The 22,598-nt window shown below is 39.6% G+C and overlaps 1 protein-coding gene, 1 long non-coding RNA gene and 1 pseudogene across 3 annotated transcripts in view; all 3 read right to left on the reverse strand.

Annotated features, from left to right (window-relative positions):
- Nucleotides 1–22,598, reverse strand: part of LOC310843811 (uncharacterized protein) — a 171,885-nt gene that overhangs the window by 64,536 nt on the left and 84,751 nt on the right. The gene's annotated exons all lie outside the window — the stretch shown is intronic.
- On the reverse strand, nt 637–2,091 carry LOC310842735 (histone chaperone asf1b-B pseudogene; annotated as a pseudogene). The gene has a single exon. The product of its transcript is annotated as a histone chaperone asf1b-B pseudogene (transcript).
- LOC310843941 lies at nt 3,106–12,633 on the reverse strand. The gene is made up of 2 exons (XR_014563804.1): nt 12,046–12,633; nt 3,106–3,762 (listed from the first exon to the last, which is right to left on the reverse strand). It is a non-coding gene; the product is annotated as an uncharacterized lncRNA (long non-coding RNA).

Below are 22,598 nucleotides of genomic sequence, written 5' to 3' on the forward strand. Positions count from 1 at the left end.
TATTTATCTACTTGCACTCTGATGTGCATTCGAACTGCTAGGTTGGCAGGAGCAGGGACCAAGCAACAGGAGCACACCCCATTGCGGGGATTCGAATAGCCAACCTTCTGATCAGCAAGCCCTAGGCTCTGTGGTTTAACCCACAGCGCCACCTGTGTCCTGTGTACATGTTCATAACTCCAGACCTTCCAAGTGTCCCTATTTTCTAGGGACGTCCCTGATTTAGAAAAGCCATCCCAGTTTCTGATTTGATCCCAGAATGTCCCACTTTTCCTTAGGATGTCCCTATTTTCATTGGAGAAATGTTGGAGAGTATGGTAGGATGTCCCTATTTTCGTTGAAGAAATGTTGGAGAGTATGGAGTTATTCAAACCCCAAGACATCTGAAGACAATCCTGAAATCCCACCAGATGTCAAAGAGAAAAACAACTACCAGACTTTTAGAAGACATCTGAAGGCAGCCCTGTTTAGGGAAGCTTTTAATGTTTGACCGACTATTGTATTTTAATATTTTGTTGGAAGCTGCCCAGTGTGGCTGGGGAAACCCAGACAGATGGGTGGGGTATAAATAAATTTATTATTATTATTATTAATAGGGAAGGTTGGTATTTTTGTTTGTTTTTTAATTCCAAAAAGTTTATTGGTCAGACATATAATGCAAAAATGTTTTAAACACTTATATGCTCTGCTCATCTCTAAAATACCAAGGAGAGAAATAGAGAGATCAAGTATCAGGGCAGGTAATAACAGAAAAGAAGGGTGTGCCACTGGAGGCAGGCCAGAAAAAACTCCCAAGTGCAGGCCTTTTGAAGAAAGGCAGGTTTCCTCTGTGGAGGGATTTGTAAACTTAGCCACTGTCTAAAGGAGTTGATGCAATTCCTGCTCACTGTGGCCTTGGGCAGATTTTGGGTCAGTGGTAGAAAGAAGGCCAACTGGTGCAAGCTAAAAGAAGGAGCTCTCAAAAGCAGTGCCGGGACTCTTGTGCAAATAGGTAAATTGTACAGCTTAAATCTCATCATCCATTACCTTTTACTAAGCACAGATTGTAAAATTGGGACAGGCTTATCAACTCCTGAGAGGCATCAAGACCTGACTGCAATTGCTAGCTATTCTGCCAGCAGCAACTCATCAAGACTTAGCTGTGTTGCAACAAAAAACTGTCCTGAAAAGAAGGCACCCACTATGCTAGATTCCTAGGAAATGGGTGCTCAAAATAACAAGGAAGCTCCCATTGCTAATCCTTCTGGAGACCTGGAACAAAGGAGGGAAACACAAGGTTCTTCTTTATGCAGCTAAACTAGGTTCCTGACAAGGGTCAGAGGATCCAAGGAGCAATGAAGAAATACTATGACAAAACAGAGCTGTAGATCAGTTACAAGCCCCAACATGAAAAGGACTCTGAATTGTCAATCTCCATAGACATATCAGTTGCTTCATTATCCCAAATCTCTCCTACATCTCCCACAAAAACTTGTCAGCTGCTCTTCACTGCGCAGGGTCCTCAACATTCTTGTGTTTGGATCACATACAGTCCATGGAATTCTCTGGTTGCAGACCCATGGAATGGACCAAGCCTTTGATGTAGACACAGCTAGGAGGCAGGAAGCTATCAGGTTCTGGGTCTACATTTTCAATATTGTCCATCTGGTCTCTAGGACCATCCCAATTGATGTGGAAATAGGTGACTCTGAGGTTGGATGCCAAGATATTCCTCTGTAGCTGGGAGAAGTCTGGCTTGAGGGGTGGGTTTTCTCTTAGCTCAGGATACATATATTCATTGTTGACACAGTATCCAATGCGGATGAATTCTTGGCCCAGATAGGTACAAGTGATAAGTATTACTGTAACTCCCAAAGCATCACTTTCAGGGATTAGATCAGGGTGGGGGCATTGGCTTCAAACACAAACATATGCCTCCCAGCACTGAGACAAGAACTTGGTCATATTCCTCACTCTCTGCAGAGCTCACATAGATGATGTTCCACTCCAAATTGTGAGGCAACGCCTCCCCGCACTCAAATTGCACCTGGAAGCAGAGCGGGTGGCCGGGTTCTCCAGCAACAAAACTCCCAGGACAGATACCCGCACCATGAGAGATCTCTTCTCTCCCCTCCACCCCGCCTGCCTGCTTCCTTCTCCCTCCATAGGGAAGGTTTTTAAAATGTTTAATGTTTTATTATGTTTTTATATATGTTGGAATCTGCCCAAAGTGGCTATGGGGGAATCCAGTAAGATGTGTGGTGCATAAACAGTAAAATTATCATTATGGAATGTGACGTCCCTGTTTTCATTGGAGAGATGTCGGAGGGTATGTAACTCATAACATTTACAGGCTTACTGTTTGGAGAAGCAGGAGGGTGAGGGGTGAGACTACAGCCACGGAACTTTTCTCAATTTGGGCACAACCCGCTATTAGTGTGGAAAGGAAAACCCTGCACATTCTAATGACAGTGACATGTGACCAAAGGTGCAAACAATCAGCTACCAACCTACTCTTTAAAATGTTGGATCAAACAGCAACTACACCACTGTAATTGGTAAGTGCAGAAAGGCCCCAATCAGGGCTTTTTTTCCCAGCAGGAACTCGCCGGAACTCAGTTCTGGCACCTCTCAGATAGGCACCACTGCCATTATAAGAGAACAAGGGAGGGTTCATGGTGAGTTCCGGCACCTCTTTTTCTAGAAAAATAGCATTGGCCCTAATATACAAAACTGCAGTATATTACAAAGGAACGTAGCTCAGTAACAGAGCACCAACCAGAATCAGAAGGTCCCAGGTTCAGTTCCCAGCATCTCTAGATAGGTCTGGAAATCACTCCTACCTGAAACCTTGGAGAGTTGCTACTGATTAATGTAGACAATACTGAACCAAATCGACCGATGGCCTTCTTCTGTTAGAAAAAGGTGCTTGCAAAAATGTGGATATTAGGAGAAATCCACAGTAAAATGCTGAAAAATTAATTTGAGGACTTTAAAAAGAAAAGCAATCTGATGCACGAAAATGGTAAACCTAACTTAATTGGAAAAATGTTCAACAGATATTGACAGATTTGTCTGTCCCTAATGTTCAGGAAGCATTAACTATTAGAAATTGTAACATCTTCATACTATGAGCCATATATAATTTATTTTGAAACAGCAGAGAAATGTATTCAGGCCCTACATTTAGAAAGCAGATCCCAAAGCTTATGTACATTGTCAAATCGGGACAAAGGTTTACATCTAATGCAAAACAATGCTCGTTTGTAGTCAAACCCACAATTTAGAGACTTAGGAAAAATATATAAGATGTATTTAAAATAAACATCAAGAAGTGTTATTTTATTTTAAGGAATTGTATGGCTTTGTAGGCCTCTTGCCCCAAAGTGTTAGTCCAGTATTTTCAAACATTCCTTAGGATATATTTCATCAAATCCTAGAGTCCTGCAAATCCTTTGGAAATCCTTTAGAGGATGTAGTTATTTCTTTCTTTGAGAAATATCATAACTTCTGGAATCAAACCCTAAGAGCTTTCTGTTCAGAAAACAGAGAATATTTGGAGAAGATATTTTGTAAATCTGCAGGGTCTGGATGCACAAACATATAAGCAATGGTCCAGTCTTTCATATATCTTCAACCCTGCCCAGTCTTAGTGCTGAGGACATATGGTGATCCTTTCTTTTATACTCCAGAGCATTTTTCTGTATTGTAGCAAAGGCTAGAGTTGTTCCACCTGATGTTGACTATGCTAAGTCCTTCCTCTTGAGTCCAGTTCCTCAGTGGCTGGGAGAAGTGATATGATAGACCTTCAGTACCAGGGAGATTTTTTAAATCCTCAATTTTCTTTTTTACACTGTATATTAAATTGAAAGTCTCTTGTCAACACAAAATGGAACATTTTATGTTCTCATTAAAGAAAGTAAATTAATAAACATAGTCATGCTTTGAGTACATATTAGTTCTAAAGAGTATGACCTAGTCTGTATCCAGCCTGGTTCCTTCTGAACATTTCTGATTTACTGTTCCTTTCTGAATACAGCTAAAAGTATTCATTCACCCCCCAAAGTGTGAGATGTAACATATCATATGCTACAAAAGTCAGAGACTTTGCCAGCATCATGCTTTCCCCAGAACCTTTAAGTGTGTTTTCACCCTGGAGGTTTGAACAAAACTTTGGAGCTGTTGTGCCACATACAAATGTTGTCGATAAAACACACAGGAATCTTAAACTAATGTAGATTGTAGCCAGTACAGGTTTTCCATTTGCATTGTTTCACAGGCTTCACATGACATCCAATTACAATTTTTGTTACATTACATTTCATAACCATTCCATTTATTTATTTTATTTGTTTATTAAATTTGTATGCCACCCTTTATCCAGGGACCACAGGGCAGTTTACAGTATAAAAACACTAAGATAAATACATTTGGAAAATGAAATAGCATTAATGTGATCCATGTGCAGATTGCTGAACTAAAGGATGATATAGCAGTGTTAAATTTGAATGTTAAAAACTACAAGTGCTTTTGAAAGTTTTCTGTAATGCAGCACAGACTGCCAATGCATTAAGGGTGATACTAGTGATATCTAAGATATTCAAATTATTCAAAATACAATAAGACAAGTTTAAAAAATGGGATTAATTTGAATTAGTTGGTGAAACTCACCTGATAAATGTGCCCTGATTACTATGGGGACATTTAGTCCCTGTCATTTTCTGTTGTTCTGGCTCGAATCCTTTTCAAGTGCAGTGAGACATGCAGCAACAGAATTTTTTTTCTCCATAAGCCACTGAAGCCAGTAGGAGTGTGAGCAACTTTGATATGAGTGGGGAAAGGGTCAGTGACTGCTAAGCTTGAACAGCCTGATAAGAATATTAAATCTAACATTTATCCCCAATGAGTGTCTGATGAGCCATACCTTGCTCTGCTGACAGAGTTCACTAAAAACACATTATGATAATCACTGCAGTGTTCTAGCAAAAGCTGAGGGACCAGATCACAACAAAAGGGACGACCCCATTATGTTGTTCACCAGGCAAGTACATTATTAGAATGAAAGCTTTTTGCCTATTTACAAACAAGTCATTAGAATTGGTAATCATCATTCCAACAAATGTTTGTTGAAGAAAAATTAGTATTTTTCTTTCTCCACATCACTGATTCCCACTAGATTCTTCGTATTACTGTTAAGCAGTAACTGGTTATGAATACAATCTAGTCCTTTGAATACTTGGATTATATTTCCTGATTAAAATTACTCATTGCCTTGTTTCAGTTCAGTATTCATGTCACAGCATTAACATTCTGATATGAAATCATAATGTGGCCTTGGGATTTTATTTGGTTTTTTGTTTGTTTGTTTCATTTCTATCTGCGGGAAAGGAAATAGGCTAGCTCACATCAGAGCCCATTTAGATTAATTATAATGACTCACTGATATGTGCCACATTTATACAGTTGGGATTCAACACTCCTGGGATATGTTTCATTGGTTCTCCCTGCTATGTAGGTAGAGGTGAATAAAAATAACAGCTCCTTTCCAGAGAATGGCAAAGGCTTATTGGCATAAGGAATTCAAGTAAGAAAGAACAGAACTTGACTACACCTTTTCTGACAGATTGAGATCACAACTACCTGGATCAACTTAAATTTTAACAAGAAGTTATGTGTTGGTTTAGCTCAACCTCCTTGTTTTTCAACAGTGATGTTTACATAAGTTAACATAAGAGCAATAATGCAGCCTCAGGACTGGAAATATATTTAACAGCCAGCATCTTTTAGAAGAAAATTATTTCAGATTCTAGATTTTAGCTGCAAATCATTAGCCTTTAGTAAGGGAAGCAATTTGGATTTTAGATATCTAGAGCCTAAGCTATGTAGGACAAAATTGACAATGAAATAAAATATCTAAAATCTACTCAACATCATTTTTTACATACATACAAAGTATTTTAGAAATCTATATATTTTGCTTCTGTTCTTTCTGAAATATATTCTGACAACCCTGGCTTCTGCAAGTAGTTTTAGCCCAGTGGAATGATTTCATTCTGCAGGCCACCCAAATGCAGCATGGTGGAATAGGGCAGTTTCAGCTACTCCTAACTTTTTTTTCTGACCGATTGTGTTCATTCAGTTTCTCCTTGTGCTGAATAGCCTTTTCCATATATACAGTTGGTTCATGCTACCTCAATTATTGCATCAGTCCAATATCTCTACTACCTAAAGCAGCCAGGATTAAATGCTGAAGCACCACAGTCTCCAGAATCATTGTATGGAGTGTCTCTCTATTCTTTTATTTAAGTTTGGATGAGGCCCAGGTAGGATGGAGCATGCAATGCAAATATCGTCTTGCTGCACCACTACAGAACTCATTACTCATGCATTATGCATTCAGGCATTATGTCAGCTCAGAGAATGGAAATTCAACAGAGAGACCATTTTTCTTTCCGGTGTTTTCTGTTTCTTTTATTCAATACCATCAATACATTTCTCTTTTTTGGCTCGTTGCCTTTTAGCCAAAAGGCTAAACCTTCTGTCCTTTCTCCTTTCTTCGACTACCTTGCAATGGATGCCTAATGACATATGCTTGCTTTTATAGCTAATAGTTTATGCAGGGAGCAATAGGTTTGACTTCTCGACCCTTTTGCTGAATTCTTAGTATGCCTCAGTCATCACAATTAAATGTCTGAAGGGAGTGGGGAGGATACCCTGCCGCACTGGAGACTGAAAACAAGCAACTGCCTACCAAAAATCAAAAGGTAAATGTCTCATGGACAATCTCTGACACACAACCCCCCCCCCCCCCCAATATGTTGCTACAGGGAAATCACAGGTTGTAGATATTGAGGCGAAAATTCTGGGTTTTTTTTCTTCAGGGGCAAGAAAGAGAAACTTTGTCCCTACAGGAAAGGTTCTCCTTAGTACTGTTTCTTCAGTCTTTCACAAGGAATATTATTTTAATATGGTGGTGGTAGTATATTATGCCCCAGCCATTTCTCATAAGAGTGCTACATTGGAGACATAGATGAGCATGCCAAAGCAGCTGACAATGTGCCTACTCTTTCTGCTACAAAGGACAAAATCTGTGCACTTTATACCTTGTGGTAGGATGCTTCAGCACAATCTAAAGAAACCAGGGTATGAACTGTGGCGCATAGTTAATTTGCAAATGAAAGCCCCAACTGCAAGTGATGAGAAAGACCTGTGATTGGATTTTCCAATGCTTTCACTTTCAGTAAAAGGAGCCTCCCCCTACCTCTCATTTTAGATCTGGTACTTACTTATATAATTAAGAAGACTTGTAATTGTTTTTGAATTAACAGTGTGCAGTTCACTTGAACTGTTTTTCCTAATTAACTTGCTTGGTTGCACATGATTTGAATAATGAAGTTTAAGCCTTCCACTCCACCCCTCAGTCCCATTTCTCCAACTTAAATCTCTCCGTCCCCAAAATTGGTATTAGCTGTGGAGCAAGGGCTGGCGGCAGAGAGACACATATGCCATGGGTACTAACGTTTCCTCCCCTCCAACTAAAATCCCTCACCTAGAATGTATATGTGACACATAACTGGGGTTAACCAGCACAATTGTATTAAAATATCAAAGATCTGAGGGTGAAATCAAGCTAGGAAACTGCAGGCAGCCTAAGATGGTGAAGGTATGAGGGAAACCTCCTGGCCCTTTATCTGACACCATCCCGGGTCAGGGCACAAGGTCTGATGATTCACTGATTTGGTATATTCATTGCCTTCTTACTTAAAATATAAGCCAATATATAGGCAGTTTGGGTGTGAGTGTGGGTGTGAGGGGGGCGGGAGGCCATTATCTTCTAACAATTCAAATAAAACTGCATGTATTTGCATCAAAACTTGTTGAACATAGGGGTTACTTTAAGTACCAATAAATTATCATGTGTGTATCCTGAGAAAGACACCTATAAACTACAGAAAAGATATTCTGATGATTTAAGAACTCGCTTTCTTTGAATGAGAATTACAGTGTCTGTTACTGAGCAAGACAATTCCCAAATAAAATGCAACTTTATCCCAAAGTCAGTAGCTCTGCCCTAAACCTAATAAGATTATTTGTGTATAAACTTCTTAATTTGCTTCCCTATTTATCGGCTATTTCCACTGTTCCTATAACATTGCATTTCCACAGTTAATTCATCATGCTATAAAATAAATCAAAGCACTAAACAAGAAACATAAAATATTCTAACTTTCTATCACATCTGTTTAATGGAATATTTCAGTATCCTTAAGAGAATACGTTGTCTCTTTCATTGAGTTATAGAGAGCGCAAGAGAAAGATTGACCTAGTTCATAACTCCTTTTCCAAGGAAGTCAGCATCTAGAAGCTCATGAGCAAGGCAAATAAATAGGTGACGTCGTCTGCTGCTCTCTGCCCCTCTCTGCCTCTGTATTCATATATTCTACTTTTGTCTATGGAGGCTCCACTTGGCATTTAGCTAGATCGAACAAGAATGAGTTTCTGTAATCTTTTTTCAAGCACACCTCCATGATATTCACACACTGAATGTTTGGAGACCAAGAGTGGGATTGCACATATCTCTGTTCCCCAGTTCATTCATTCATTCATGCATTCAATCAATCAATCAATCAATCAATCAATCAATCAATCTAGAAGGTGCACACATGCTATGTGCACAGGCCTTTTTTCACATGGATGACCTTAACAGGGGGTTAGAGACATTCATGGAAGATACAGCTATCAAAAACTACTGCCTCCAGAACCAGAGGCTACATGACTCTGTGTACCAGTTGCCAGGGAGAACAAGTGGATAGTGCTGCTGTGTTCATTTCCTTCTTGTAAGGTCCCATCAGCATCTGGTTGGCTGCTGTGAGAACAGGACACTGGACTAGATGGATCTTTCTTCAGATTCCGTAGAGCTTTACTTATGATGGACATTTTAGGCCAACAAATATCTGAAGGGCCATAGGTTCCTCATTCGTTGTATAGAGTATCTGAATATTGTCTTTTCCTTTTAAATACAGGGTTTCTGGACGAAACATTCAAGTACACTTTGTTCTGGTTTGCTAGATCCTTACTAGCTCACTTTCCCAGACAAAATGTTGCCTTTTGAGCCAAGGTATTCATAAGGGGACACAGAAAATGACAGCAGAATACTGATCTCTGTCAACAAGCATCCTTTAGTGACTGCCGGCACAAAATATTAAAGCGAATTGTCAGCATATTCCTCTTCAGCGGATGGTAATCACTGGTCATATATACATTCCCATACTTTTTCAATTCCTCTGGAAAGATTTTATGGTAGAAAACATCTGTACTTTCTTTGACTTCTAATCTCTCCTTATTAAAACATGGATACACAACTCAGCAAGCTATTGTGAACTGTGTTTTACCCTGTTTACATCTCATGAGCCTAATGGGATAAGAAAAAGTAACTTTCTGTTTGGGCAAAACAAAAAGATGGGCTTCAGAATGCCGTGAGCAGTAAAACTACATATCTGAATCTAAAGTAGGTCAAGTCCAGATCTATCAGAGATCCAAAAAAGAGAGATTGCAGAGTCCCAATATTTAGCTAAAGTCTTTCTTTAAAACACAGAAATGTTTAAAATGTAACTGGAAATTCTTTGGCTTTACATTTGGGGACATCTATTCTTTTTTTGGAGCCTTACCCAAGGCAAAGTAATCCAAGCAAGGCAGTTGACTTACACAAGATGTCAAGTTCGTGTGCCAGAATGCTAGAAGATCTGATTTGTGCCCTTCCTCTAGGGAACAGATATGCTATGCCTAACTGAAACAGGGGGTAGGTGCTGGATAGGTATAAGAAGGAAGGAAGCGAAAGGATTAACATTAGCATTCAAACAAATAACTCTGTGCATTGGTTCCAAGCAACAGATTGTTCCCCTCTTTTTTCAGTGGGGTCATTTTAGCTCCATCACATCTGTCAGTGTTTATGCTGAGCAAATAATAAAGAACAAAGGAAATGTAGACCCATCTGCAGTCAATTATTCCATGTTTTTCAGACCTATTCCATTTCTATAGGATCACCCACATGTTGTATAGCCAAAAACTAAATTATCATTACTAAGAATGCATTAACTCCAAAAGATCAGTTGCTCAGTTTACCATGGTCATACAATTTCAGACATGTGTAATAGCTTTGTATCTTCTTTATGGGATGGTGTCTTTAATTAAGGCAGTAGGAACTTTCACAGAAATGCCCAAGTGTTTCAAAAATTCTTACTCTGTACCAATGAAATACTAATAGTCATGCCATTTCTTTTATACCCTGAGTTAGCTTCGTAACAGCAATTTCTGCATCAATTTGGTTCCTTTTTAGTCCTTGCACAGAGAATGACACAGAACAAAGAAATAGGAAAACAGTGCTAGGGCTGAAATAATTTTTAAAAATTGTGTTGGCTAGTTCACTAAGCTGGTGGAAAAGCCAAATATCCATTAACCTTTGATCTAAGGGACATCGGTGCACTATAACTTTAATCATCTATGTCTATAAGCTTTAACTCATTAAACCACTAAAGTATTCTGAGATTACTGAATTTCATATGTATTCTTGGCTAAATGTGCACATATAGCTGCTATCAGGGAAGAAAAGGATACTTACTGCCCTTTGCTTAGCTTAAGTATCATTACGCCATGTGTTGGCCACAGCAAGATTTAGACCTCCATCATCAGCACCTATGTAATATGTGCAATCTGTGCTTTTCAGACTACCAGATAATTATTTCCCTTTGTCAGGCAAAGAGATATTTTACACTGCCATAAAAACCTTTATTCTCAGAAGATCAGTTTCACACACAAGGCAATAATCACAATCATTTTATTCTTTCAGTTCTATTAAGATTAAAAATATTATCAAGCTGCATAAACAGACTTTGCAGCACTCTCTATTTTCAGCCTAATTTACTTTTTAATTAGAAAGCAAAACAGTTCATCAGAAGAATGAGGTAATTTCTGGCCACAATAAAAACATTTGGCATCTGTTTTGATAAAACTTTATACTAATATTGTCAGCATGGCAGCTCAAAATAATGTTTTGGCCTAATACATCCTGCTTTCATACTACCATCATACGGCAATACTTGTACTTTTCTACAGCTGGGGCGAACAGGTCAGTAAGCTATTCATTTCATAAACTGAACTTTAAAGATTATGCATGAAGATATGATATACTGAAACCCTTAAAAGCAGCAGTACAACAGACCAGTTCAATCTACAATTTATTGCTTTCGTTGAAATAGTTCCCACATATTGTAGAATATATCAATAAATTACACTTTAAACTGAACAGCTGAACATGTAGCATTGGCAAGAGCATTCCAGACACTTGAGGAAAATCAACTGTACAGACTGAAACAGGTTTAATGGTTATGCCTCTTTCTAGGCTGTGTAGGTATTTTATTTCTGAGAGTGAGGCTGCTTCAGATCTTTAACAAAATTCTCACCCAAACTACAATGTTAACAGATCTGATCATGTGTCTATCCTCATATATATGATGAAAACATGTGCACACATATGCATGCATTCTTGGAAATACGGCACTAGGAATCTTTATTCTAGGGATGGCTTGCCACAATGGTTCCAACTACAAATTTAGAAATGTCAATACTGTCATGCTTACTTGGGGGAATTAACAAGAACCAACAAATGTCAACAGGAATATAAATGAAATGTATATTTAAACAAACTGTTGGGCAGTAGGTAAAATGGGTCAGCAGCTTATAATAGTAATATATAATAGTGCCAATATAATAGTAAAAAGGAACCCAGCAAGGCAGTTGGTTGTTACAAGTTACACAGGGTACTCAACTCATGTTGCTTTGACCATAAGCTTAAACAGTTCCTATCATAGACATAGAGACAGAGGCAGAGATATTGCCTTATGTGGTGTGGGGTGCGGGTGCTAGAGAACCTGTAGAATTATAGTGGAAGCTTAAATGCACTGGCAGGGGTGGGGAGCTCAAATGAAAATGACTGAAGTTGGAAGACAGTGAGGTTAGGGAAGTGAGAAATGCAGAGACAGGAGGGAGATGTGATATGCTAATAATTACCTGTCCAGAGAAAGACAGAGTAAAGCAAAAATATTTCCTTAATTTCACCATGACATGACTTCAGGGCTCCATGTAGCAAATTGGCTAAATTGGAGAAACTGAAAAAACTTGCAAGTTTCTTCTGTTTTTCTGAAAGAGTCCTGTAACCAAAACAAACAAGCCCTTGTAAGGAGCCCCTGAACCAAAGTCCAGCTTCTACTCTAGGTTCCTTAGAACCCTCATACCGAGTTTCCTGTTGGGAAAAACACTGCCTTGTCCTTCTTGCAAGGGTCTTGATTAACATGAAGAAAACAGAAAACATGGTTAAAGGGCATGGTGACAGGGAAGAAGAGGCAACAACAAGGGATTTAGCTAAGTTGAAGATGTCTGGCTCCTGCAGGCATCTACATGGTATAATACTGTTACATACCATCCCACTCTCCAAGCAGGGAGACACTACAGGGCTTCCAGCACTTACCCAGGGGTTTAGTTTCCACAGGATTAAGGTCCGCAGAGGCTGTGCTGTTTTTAGGATATATGGTTTTATTTACACAAATATGCAACCCAAGCATAGGATGGAGGGGCTCATAGCAGTAACACTCCCAAAGATATTGCTTCTCCATTAGTCACAGCTTTGGATTGTGGGATGCGGGTGGTGCTGTGGGTAAAACCTCAGTGCCTAGGACTTGCCGATCGCATGGCCGGCGGTTCGAATCCCTGTGGTGGGGTGAGCTCCCGTCTTTCGGTCCCAGCTCCTGCCCACCTAGCAGTTCGAAAGCACCCCTAAGTGCAAGTAGATAAATAGGTACCGCTTTATAGCGGGAAGGTAAACGGCGTTTCTGTGTGCTGCGCTGGTGCTGGCTCGCCAGAGCAGCTTCGTCACGCTGGCCACGTGACCCGGAAGTGTCTCCGGACAGCGCTGGCCCCCGGCCTCTTAAGTGAGGTGGGCGCACAACCCTAGAGTCGGACACGACTGGCCCGTACGGGCAGGGGTACCTTTTACCTTGAATCTAGCACACAGCAAAACAGGTCTCTCTGTCTGAAGCTCCTAGCCTTTTGCTCTCTCACACACAACTCTCTAGTCCAGCCCCACTTTGACCTGACCCATTACTTAGCTGTAGGTATTGCAACCTAGCTCATTCTCTGAGTTGCTGATCAGGGCACTTAAGTGGTCAGCTAAGACCAATGTCTTAGATAGAAACTTGTATGACTGGTTCAGCAACCTCCTTTACTGGATTCTAACCCACCTTGGATACAAGGCACCAATAACTGGAAGGGATTCAGGGCATCATCCAGACTAACACCCTCCCAACCTCACAAGAATGCCATTATTGTAATGTAGGTAACACCCACAAAATAATGTGATAAAGCTATCTGCCCTCAAATATCAAGCTGGTCTCTTGCTTGTACTCAAGGACATTTAGGGCGCCCCCTGCTGGGAAATATAGTTGGAAGACAGGAAAACAAGAAGAGAAAGAAATGTTAAAGAGGAGGGTTGGCTGGAATATTCAAGACCAGTGTTTCCCCATTTCTATCAGACAACTCTTATACTTCCTTATGTACCTGTAGAAAATAGATTTCTCCGTACATATATTATTTTGTAAGATCTCTGTCAAAAGGTTATATTATCTTCTATATTCAAAGTATTTCTAAATAACCCTTTATTGGGATTCAGTGCCTGCACAACATTCTGCTAAACATTCTAGGTCAGTGGAATATTATTTGATGAAGGGATTTTGAATTTCCAGAGCTAGAAGGTCTTTCCCCTGTCCTCAGCATATAGTTTTAAACTACTTTATCATTTTGTTGATATCACTAAAGCCTTTTATAATGGTCACATAAAAATGTAAATGTCATGTGTTCCATCTGTTTAAGAGAAAAGAAAATTTGGATTTGATGGATATAAGCACCTGTCTTTTGGGAAATGGGGCAACCCCACAATTCCCTTTCACAAAGGTCACACAATTGCCATCTACTGTGAAAAGGTCATCACCAATGTGGCCCTCCAACACAGAATATATATATATATATATACACACACACACACACACACACACACACACACACGTACGTATGGACACATTTCCATTCCAGAGTTCATTTCTCATTGCCAATATATAGGCTGAATTGCCTAACAGGTGCAGATTCTAAATACTTTTTACCACGATAAGTGGTTTTCTTCACAATTGTTTCCCCAATAACTGTGCATGAAAAGTCAGTTGTTGATTGAGTAAGTGTTTTATGCTTATATCCTTAGGAAAGATATATATGGCACTAAACTCAAAATGAATATTCTGTAGCCTGAAAAACTATTGCTATCTTACTTGATGTGATACAATGCTGTCCAGTAGTAATAGGTATTTATCACTTTGAGAAAAGGTATTTATCACTTTGAGAAAAGAAGTGGGGCAGGCGGGCAGTAATCTCTACTTGCATTTAAACTGCGGCAAATATGGACTACAGCCACAAAAGTCCTCAATTTACACTAAATGTATATCTTCAAGTGTCAAATCTCTGCACTGCACTGCTCCATGAAATACAAATGTAATAGTTAAATGTCAAAAGAAAACACTAAATAGAAATACTGCCATTTCAGCAAGATAAGTAAATGGGTTCAGGCATGTTTTTGAAGTTAGTGAAGCAATAACTCCATGACCTAAAGCATTCAGTATCCCAGTCTGGTGAGCAGTCAACGTCTCCGACAGGAAGAAATGCGAAATTTGGAAAGCTGATGAGAAAAATGCACATGTTCATGCACTATCAGCACAAAGTTATTTAGCACAATTGCTCCTGTAATTGCAGTACATTGCGAATGTTCAGTGTTCAATGGTCCTCGAAACTCAAACTTCCAATTGGTTGATGATGGGTTGTGCTAGTAGTGAACACTGAACTGTGAAGTATTAAATTCTGGAATTTTCAACCTGAAATCTGTTCCCCATCTCCAAGTCTACTGTTCTTTTTCTGTGGGTGTATATTGCTGTCCTCCCTTATCTTCTTTTACCTGAGGAATCTACAGTTAAATATGAGTTCCAGTGTCTAAACTCATATATCTGAACTGATGGCTGGAGTGCTTTTCACTTACATATTATACTAAAACCTTACAGAGCCTTATTCTTCATTACGGAAAGCATCTTATCCAACAGAAAAATCAGTGTTTATATAGAAGTAAATCAGGTGAAGACTACCCAAAATCTTACAGTTTTACTGAAGCGGATGAACAATAAGAATAACTCCCTTACGGCTTGAATGACAGAACATATCATGTACAAAACACACAAAAATGAACACCCACTTTTTTTGCAGCATCATTTGTGATGGGGGGGGGGAATCCTTCTAAGTAATATACTGGCACTGTGGAATATTATCTCAATTTATGGCTGCCAGCAGGCAAAAGCAAAAAGTGACTTAAAGGAAAAGGAGCCAAGCCCTCCACTACCTTGCAGTCATATCAGTAAGTGCATAATGGTATGTTATACTTCCATTGGTGAGTGGATGCATTTTGCAACACAACTAAATACAAAGGCTCAAAGAGAAGGATAGCCTCAAATGAAAACAAAGTTCCATTTTCTGCAAATCAAATATCTTTTGCTCCAGCTGACACATTTCAGTGGAAATACTCAAACTACCAAGAGCATGGGTAGGCAAACTAAGGCCCAGGGGCTGGATCTGGCCCAATCGCCTTCTTAATCCAGCCCACGGACGGTCTGGGAATCAGTGTGTTTTTACATGAGTAGAAGGTGTCCTTTTATTTAAAATGCATCGCTAGGTTATTTGTAGGGCAAAGGATTGCGCTCATTTTTTCCCTTCAAAATATAGTCCGCCCCCCCCACAAGGTCTGAGGGACAGTAGACCAGCCCCCTGCTGAAAACCCCTGCTGAAAAATTTTGCCGACCCCTGACCATAGCTGTCAACCTTCCCTTTTTTTGCGGGAAATTCCCTTATTCCAGCACCGTTTCCCGCTGCTCCCCTCTGCTATCACGGATTGTTAGATATCCCGTAGATTGTCCCCAGGACAGGTGAGGCTACTGATCCCTTATTTTCAAATCTGAAAGTTGACAGCTATGCCCCTGACCAAGAGGAATATGCCTGTTATTATGCCTGAAATACCAATGTATTGCATGATGCTTAGGTTAGTGGCTTAATACAACTGAAAAATTAGAAATGTACTCAGGTCTTGCTAACCACATGCTATTTACCCAAAAATTCACTTATGCAGACATTAAAAAATATGCCAAAACCTCACATGTGCTCCACAGATTCATTAAGCCGATCTCTCAATTTCCTTACTTCCTTGAATATTTCTGCTTTGCTGGTTGGCAGCAGCCATTTTGAGGCAGAAACCACAGAGAGAGAGGAGAACGAATCAGAGAGCAGGAGAGACTGCACATATCAGGGAGTAAAAGTTCAGAGAAATCAGGTTGTTTTTTTTACTTTGTCTCTCTTTTGCTGATTGGTTGTAGCCATTTCAGGAAGAAACCATGATTGAGGGTCCGGGTATGTTTAGCCTGGAAAAGAGGAAATTGAGAGTAGATATTTGAAGATGGCTGTCATATCTCAAGGGCTGTCACATCGAAGGTGGAGCAAACTTGTTTTCTCCCTGCTCTGGAGGACAGGACCCAAAGCAATGGCTTCAAGTTACAAGAAAGGAGAATCTGATTAAACACCAGGAAGAACTTTCTTACGGGAAGAGCTGTTTGACAGTGGTACAGACTCACTTGGAAGTGGGTGGACTCTTCTTCCTTGGAAATTTTTAAGCAGAGTTTGGGTGGCCATGTGTCCTGCAGGGATGCTTTAGTTGAGATTCCTGCATTGCAGGGGGTTAAATGAGGTGACCCTCAAGGTCCCTTCTAACTCTAGAGTTCTAAGATTCTTTGATTCTATGATTCTAAGTACATGTCAAAAATAGTGATAAACCAACAAGTCCGGTTGGAGCAGAATTCCCATTAAATGTTTCCAATGTTTTCTTGCATATTAATGATCTTAGCATATTGAACATGCCTGGATCTCTCTCTTTTCTTCTTCTTCTTCTTCTTCTTCTTCTTCTTCTTCTTCTTCTTCTTCTTCTTCTTCAGTTTATATATTCTACTACTTTGTGAATACTGATCTTTATCCTTGGTTATTTTTGTATGATAGTAAAATCTTATCTATATGATACTGCTGTTTTTGTATAACTGTACTCTACAATTTCTACCTGTGTAGTTAAAGGTAAATAATGCATTAATAGATCCAGTTGGTGGAAGTGACTGGGGAACAGCATGCAGAAATATATGGCTACCTAACTGGATCCTTTTGTGTTAATGACCTTTCCCTGACTATTTTTAGAAATCCAGTGCATCCATATTCTTGCCAACCACACTGTTGCAAACTGACATCCATATATGGGTCCATAATAATGCATCACAAATACCATTTTCCTCCGACATATTTGGATGGACTGTTTTATACTACTAGCTCTCTCCACATATACAAATGTTTCATTTCTCTCTCAACTTTTTGTTATTGTTCCTTGTGACCATGAGCAATTATTCCATTTAAATAGTATCATGGTATTTACCAGATAATGGCAAAGAGTATTATATTTCTCTTACATTACATATCCTTCCTTTGCATGGTGCATGGCAGTAATGGAGACAAATTAATGCTATCCTTTTACTGACATTGACAAGGCTAGCTTTATTATTATTATTTATTGAATTTATATACCGCCGCATACCCAGAGGTCTCAGGGAAGTTCACAGAATAAAATCAAAATACAAAACTACAAAATACATAATCAAAATAAAAACAACCCAATAAGCCCCCCCCCCAAAACCCCCAAAACATTTTAAAAGGGCAAGTGTGTGGATCTGGTCTGTGACTACTCGCTCCAGAATCTTGCTCAGGAAAGGGAGATTAGCCTTGTTTCTGTAGTTTATTGTTGTAGTGTTATTTTGAAGTATCATAGAGACAAAGAAAAAGTAAAATTAAATTTGAAAATTGAGTCAACACAACAAATCTGAAATAAAGAGAAGGTAGGAATTTAAATCTAAAAGGCCATAATACAGTGCACCAGGTAAACACTTAAATTCAATTGAATTCAAAGGAGTTTTAAGCATGGCTAACCCCATGCTAGATTGTGGCATTTATCTATATTTAATGTGAAGCAAATAGGATAGCAAGCTGCACTGGCAAGTGGGTCAATACAATTTAAAAATATGACTTGTTGGTTGTGAATTTTTACAGGGCTAAGAGTTATATATTGTAAGCTCTAGCATTTATTTTGACATAAAATGGGAGTTGCTGAGTAAAATATCAACAGTAGTCAGGTCAGGAACCTGAGAAAACTACTGCTGATAAGAGTGGACTGTCCTAAGCATTGGTCTATCTTCCCCAGTCCAAGTATAAAATATGTGTTCTTATATACATCAAAATGTATGGCTGTCATTGCACAGTCCCCACTGAAGGATTTGTAGTGAGTGCTGTATCACAATCCTGGATTTGCATAATGCCAGGGTGGGATTCAAAAGCAAAAGAGAAGGCAAGTTATACAAAACCAGTGGCCATGGCATTGGAGCCAGAAGGGAGTGACAATGGGGGGGGGGGGCATGGTGGTTTAAAGGAACAGCAGAAATTTTAGTAATGCAGGGATGGTTCTTAGCATGTGACGGGTGGCTTTAATGACAGAGGTTTGAGTAAATTACTGTGGGATATTTGAGGATTCTGCATATTTCTGTTTTAAACAGCAGTAGTTTGAATAAAGCAGGCAAATGGTGGTTTTAAACCACAACAGAGGTTCCTAAGATACTAGCCACTAATCTTTCACTTCACCTTTTTTTAGCTATTAAGAGCATAGCTGTCAACTTACAGATTTAAAATAAGGGACCAGCAGCCAAAATAAGCGACCTGCAGCCTCCCCTGTTCCAGGCACTCCAGTCTTCCTGTCCTCCTGCAGTCTGGTCAAACTCATGCTGGTAGCTTCGAGAACACTGTCCAACCAACTTTGTAACCAGAGGTTCAATTGAATAGAATCTGAATCACATGCACCACAAGGCCTATGCAGCCTCAACTTACGATGGCTCCCCAGCCTGGCTTTGCACTGCAAAGTTTGCAGCAGCACGTGCAACAAAATGGCGTCCAGCATTCAAAAAACCCCTCAGCTTGCATTAACTAGCCACACACAAGGCATGCAAGCTCCATCCCCCAGTCGTTCTTAGACTTCTTATTGGGTGAGCAACACAGCCAAGCAACACAGTTGGAGCCTCCCTCCTCCCTGACCAGCAGGGAGGGAGGGAGGGAGGGAGGGAGAGGAGCTGCTTCCTTTGAAATTTAAGGGACATCATTTAAGGGACATCCATCAATAAGGGACAGCAGCGGGACATGGCGCTGGAATAAGGGTCTGTCCCTTCAAATAAGGGACACTTGACAGCTATGATTAAGAGTTCCAGAAACTCTGCTCCCAAACCAGACTTGATATTCCTGTATGTAAATGAACTCTTCGCATTAGTTTTTCTGACATGGCTTTGTCATTCCAAATTTCCACTGTGGCTTTATCCATTTACTTCCAAAACTATGTAAAGATCAGTCTAGCTTCTATTAGCAAGAAACCAATTAGTTATTCCCTTTAACTATCCAAATTTTTACCATCTCAGATGTTCAAGATTACCATGGTGGGAATTGGTGCATCTTTGTGGGTAATCAGTTGGATTTCTTCAATTATCTGACACCAGACAATTGCCATTTTAGGAGAATTCTACCATAAGTGGAATCATGTGCCAGTTTTGGGGTCCACATCTCCAGCATTTTTGTGAAAATATCTAGGAAGTGAAATATGCCAGCAAGATTCCTTCACACACACACACATATATATATATATATATATTCAAAATCAGTAGTTAGTTCTGAGAGACACACAACTTCTATTTCTTGGCCTTCTTCACTTGGAGAAATGTAGCCTTTATGTAGATTCTGCATATTATCACATGGAGATGTATTCCTATGTATTCCTGAGGTCGGCAAAACACTTATTGTGGTCTACCTGATTACAGGCTGGGTGTGAGTGGTGTGCCAACTGGAAACACTGACAGGTGCTGCTATCTTAGATGGGTTTTCCGCATATCTCCAGATATGTGAAAAAGTCTAAAGGAAAGTTAATGGACTCCATTATTTTTGGTCTCCTACGTCATTGGTCAATTCACCTCAAGAGCAGCCAATGTGAACCAGCAGTAGCATAGCACAAGGTGGTGGGAAGCAGTGCACTTCTTGTGATGGTACTCATCTCATGTATAGAGTATTGTCACCTCATTTTTACTGCCAATGGCAGCCATTTTGTGCTGGCACAGCACTTTTATCAATATATGCATCAGCACCTCGTCTCTTACTGAGAAAAAGATCCCTGAGGACAAGATTTTTCAAATCATTTAAAAAACAACACCATTATAGTTGTCACCAGCTTTTTCTAGAAATCTGGTGAACTGACCAGACACCTGCATTCAGGCAGCTGGCTGCGTTTGCCTGTGACTTCAGTGGTGGTGTCAGCAACATTGCAGGTGAAGAGGTGCACTGAGTCCCAGTCAGAACTCTGCAGCTCAGACATGCTGTATTGCTGTTCAGCTCCTCATAATAACCTAGATCCAGGTGGGCATCTGTGACTAGACAAGTTTCTAGGGAATGTGGTGAGCGGATGGAATAAGCAAGAAACATCCAGGATGCAAGTATGTAATTAGCAGGAGAGAAGTAGGTGCTCAGTGGATGCATTTCATGGTAGAAGAGGTAAGGCAAGTGGGAGTGACCCTCACCCTTTCAGCTCTGGGAATATAAATGGATGAATGGGACAGAATGAGGCAAGCTTGCAGTTCTGTTCTCTAAACAGTTGTGTAGTCGGCTACGTTCACAGGTTTGGATACATATCCACAAGTTGTATGTGCATTTTGCAGGACTGGGCAAATGAATGGGCTTCTCAATGGATCTTGGATATCCGAGTTTGTTTTTTAAAGTGTAGATTCTGCAAGTCCGAAGTCCATCTGCCCTTGATGCATTGTGTTACCTGCTCCACCCCTCCCACAACTATTCTTAAGACTTTTCAGGGAATTGCTTTAGCATCCGAGCATAAGGCTTTTATTTAAACTGGACGCACATGGACTGGAAAAGGAACTGTTCCAAAACGTTTAGGTTCAAATTTGAATTAGCTGTTAACCTTCAATGACTCCATCTTCAATTTATACGGAAAGAGTTTGCCAGCAATACCATCTTCTCTAACCTTTTGTGCTGCTCTTTGAGGCAATTCTGTGGCAAAAGGCTTCTTGAAGTCCAAGTAGATTATGTCTGTTGCTTCATTTCTGTCAGTTGTCATTGTCACTTCCTTGAAGAAGTTAATCAGATTTGTTCAGCTTGACCTCCACTTTAAATGGCTTTGACCTGTCTAAGTCGGTACCTGTTAAAATGTTCTCAAGTTTTGTCCTTACCCAATGATTCTGAAACCTTCTTCCGTACTTTGATCCCATTCTAAATATAGATGTCATGTATGCTACCTTCATGTTCCTAGCCTATTACGCTTATTATCATATCAGCAGGGAATAAAGTGTCTCTGCCATTGTTTCCTTCATTTCATATTTTCATATTAAGGAAACAAGAACATTAGTCTTTCAACATATCATTGTTGTTGCTGCTGTTATTTATTAAATTTGTATACCACCCTTAATCCAATGATCCCAAGCTAGTTCACAACAGAAAAATACAAAATGAAAATACAAAATACCTTTTTAAAAAAAACCCAGTAACCCTCACCATACTCTTTTTCCCCCCTTCCAACTTCAACACTTTTTTATTTTCCTCTGAAGGTGCTTCTCTCATGTACTCTTTTTACCCATGTTTCCACTGCCTTTAAATGAAAACAAATTGAAGCCATACCTCACCAACATTTCTTGATGTTCATATATATGCTGCAGTAAGCTTTTGCCAGTCAAAAGTTCATATCTTCAGCTATTGCAAATGGCTTTTCCCCTTGGATCTTGGAAGTATTTGAAGCAATCTAGGATAATTGCTTCAGTCACCAGTGGATACAATCATTGATTGTTGTTTTTCTAAATATGTTTAGAAACCATTATACTTTTTCTTAAATAAAATAATAAGAGTGAAGCCTTATGCTGGATTTAAACCTGTTGGAGAGTGTTATAATACAGACTACTAGCTCCCTGTACCTGGACATCTGGAAGTTACACTGTTGTATTGGCAAGCTTACCCACCCATCAGCAAAGGGGCCATAAATGCTTGGGAATATGTCAGGGGAGGAGTGGGATTTAGTCAGTTCTAAAGCTTTCGAAAACATCAGTGGAGATTCAGCAAAAAAGGTGGGTCCCACAATACAGAATACCATAATAGGAGGGACAGATTTAGGTTTGATGAGGCCCTAAGCTACTGAAGGTAATGGGGCCCTTTATATGTCCAGCTATCCTTTGTGTCAACAGCAAATTGTTGCCGTTTTTTGTGTTGGATATATGCTATAGGGTAATCTATGGACCTAATTGGTATCTAAAGCCATTTGCACATAACAAAATATGTATTTTATTAAAGCTGCTGTATGTATGTTTTATTTGTTT

Source organism: Podarcis gaigeae (assembly GCF_964106915.1).
Source record: "Podarcis gaigeae genome assembly, chromosome: 4".
In the NCBI taxonomy this organism is placed as follows: Eukaryota; Metazoa; Chordata; class Lepidosauria; order Squamata; family Lacertidae; genus Podarcis; species Podarcis gaigeae.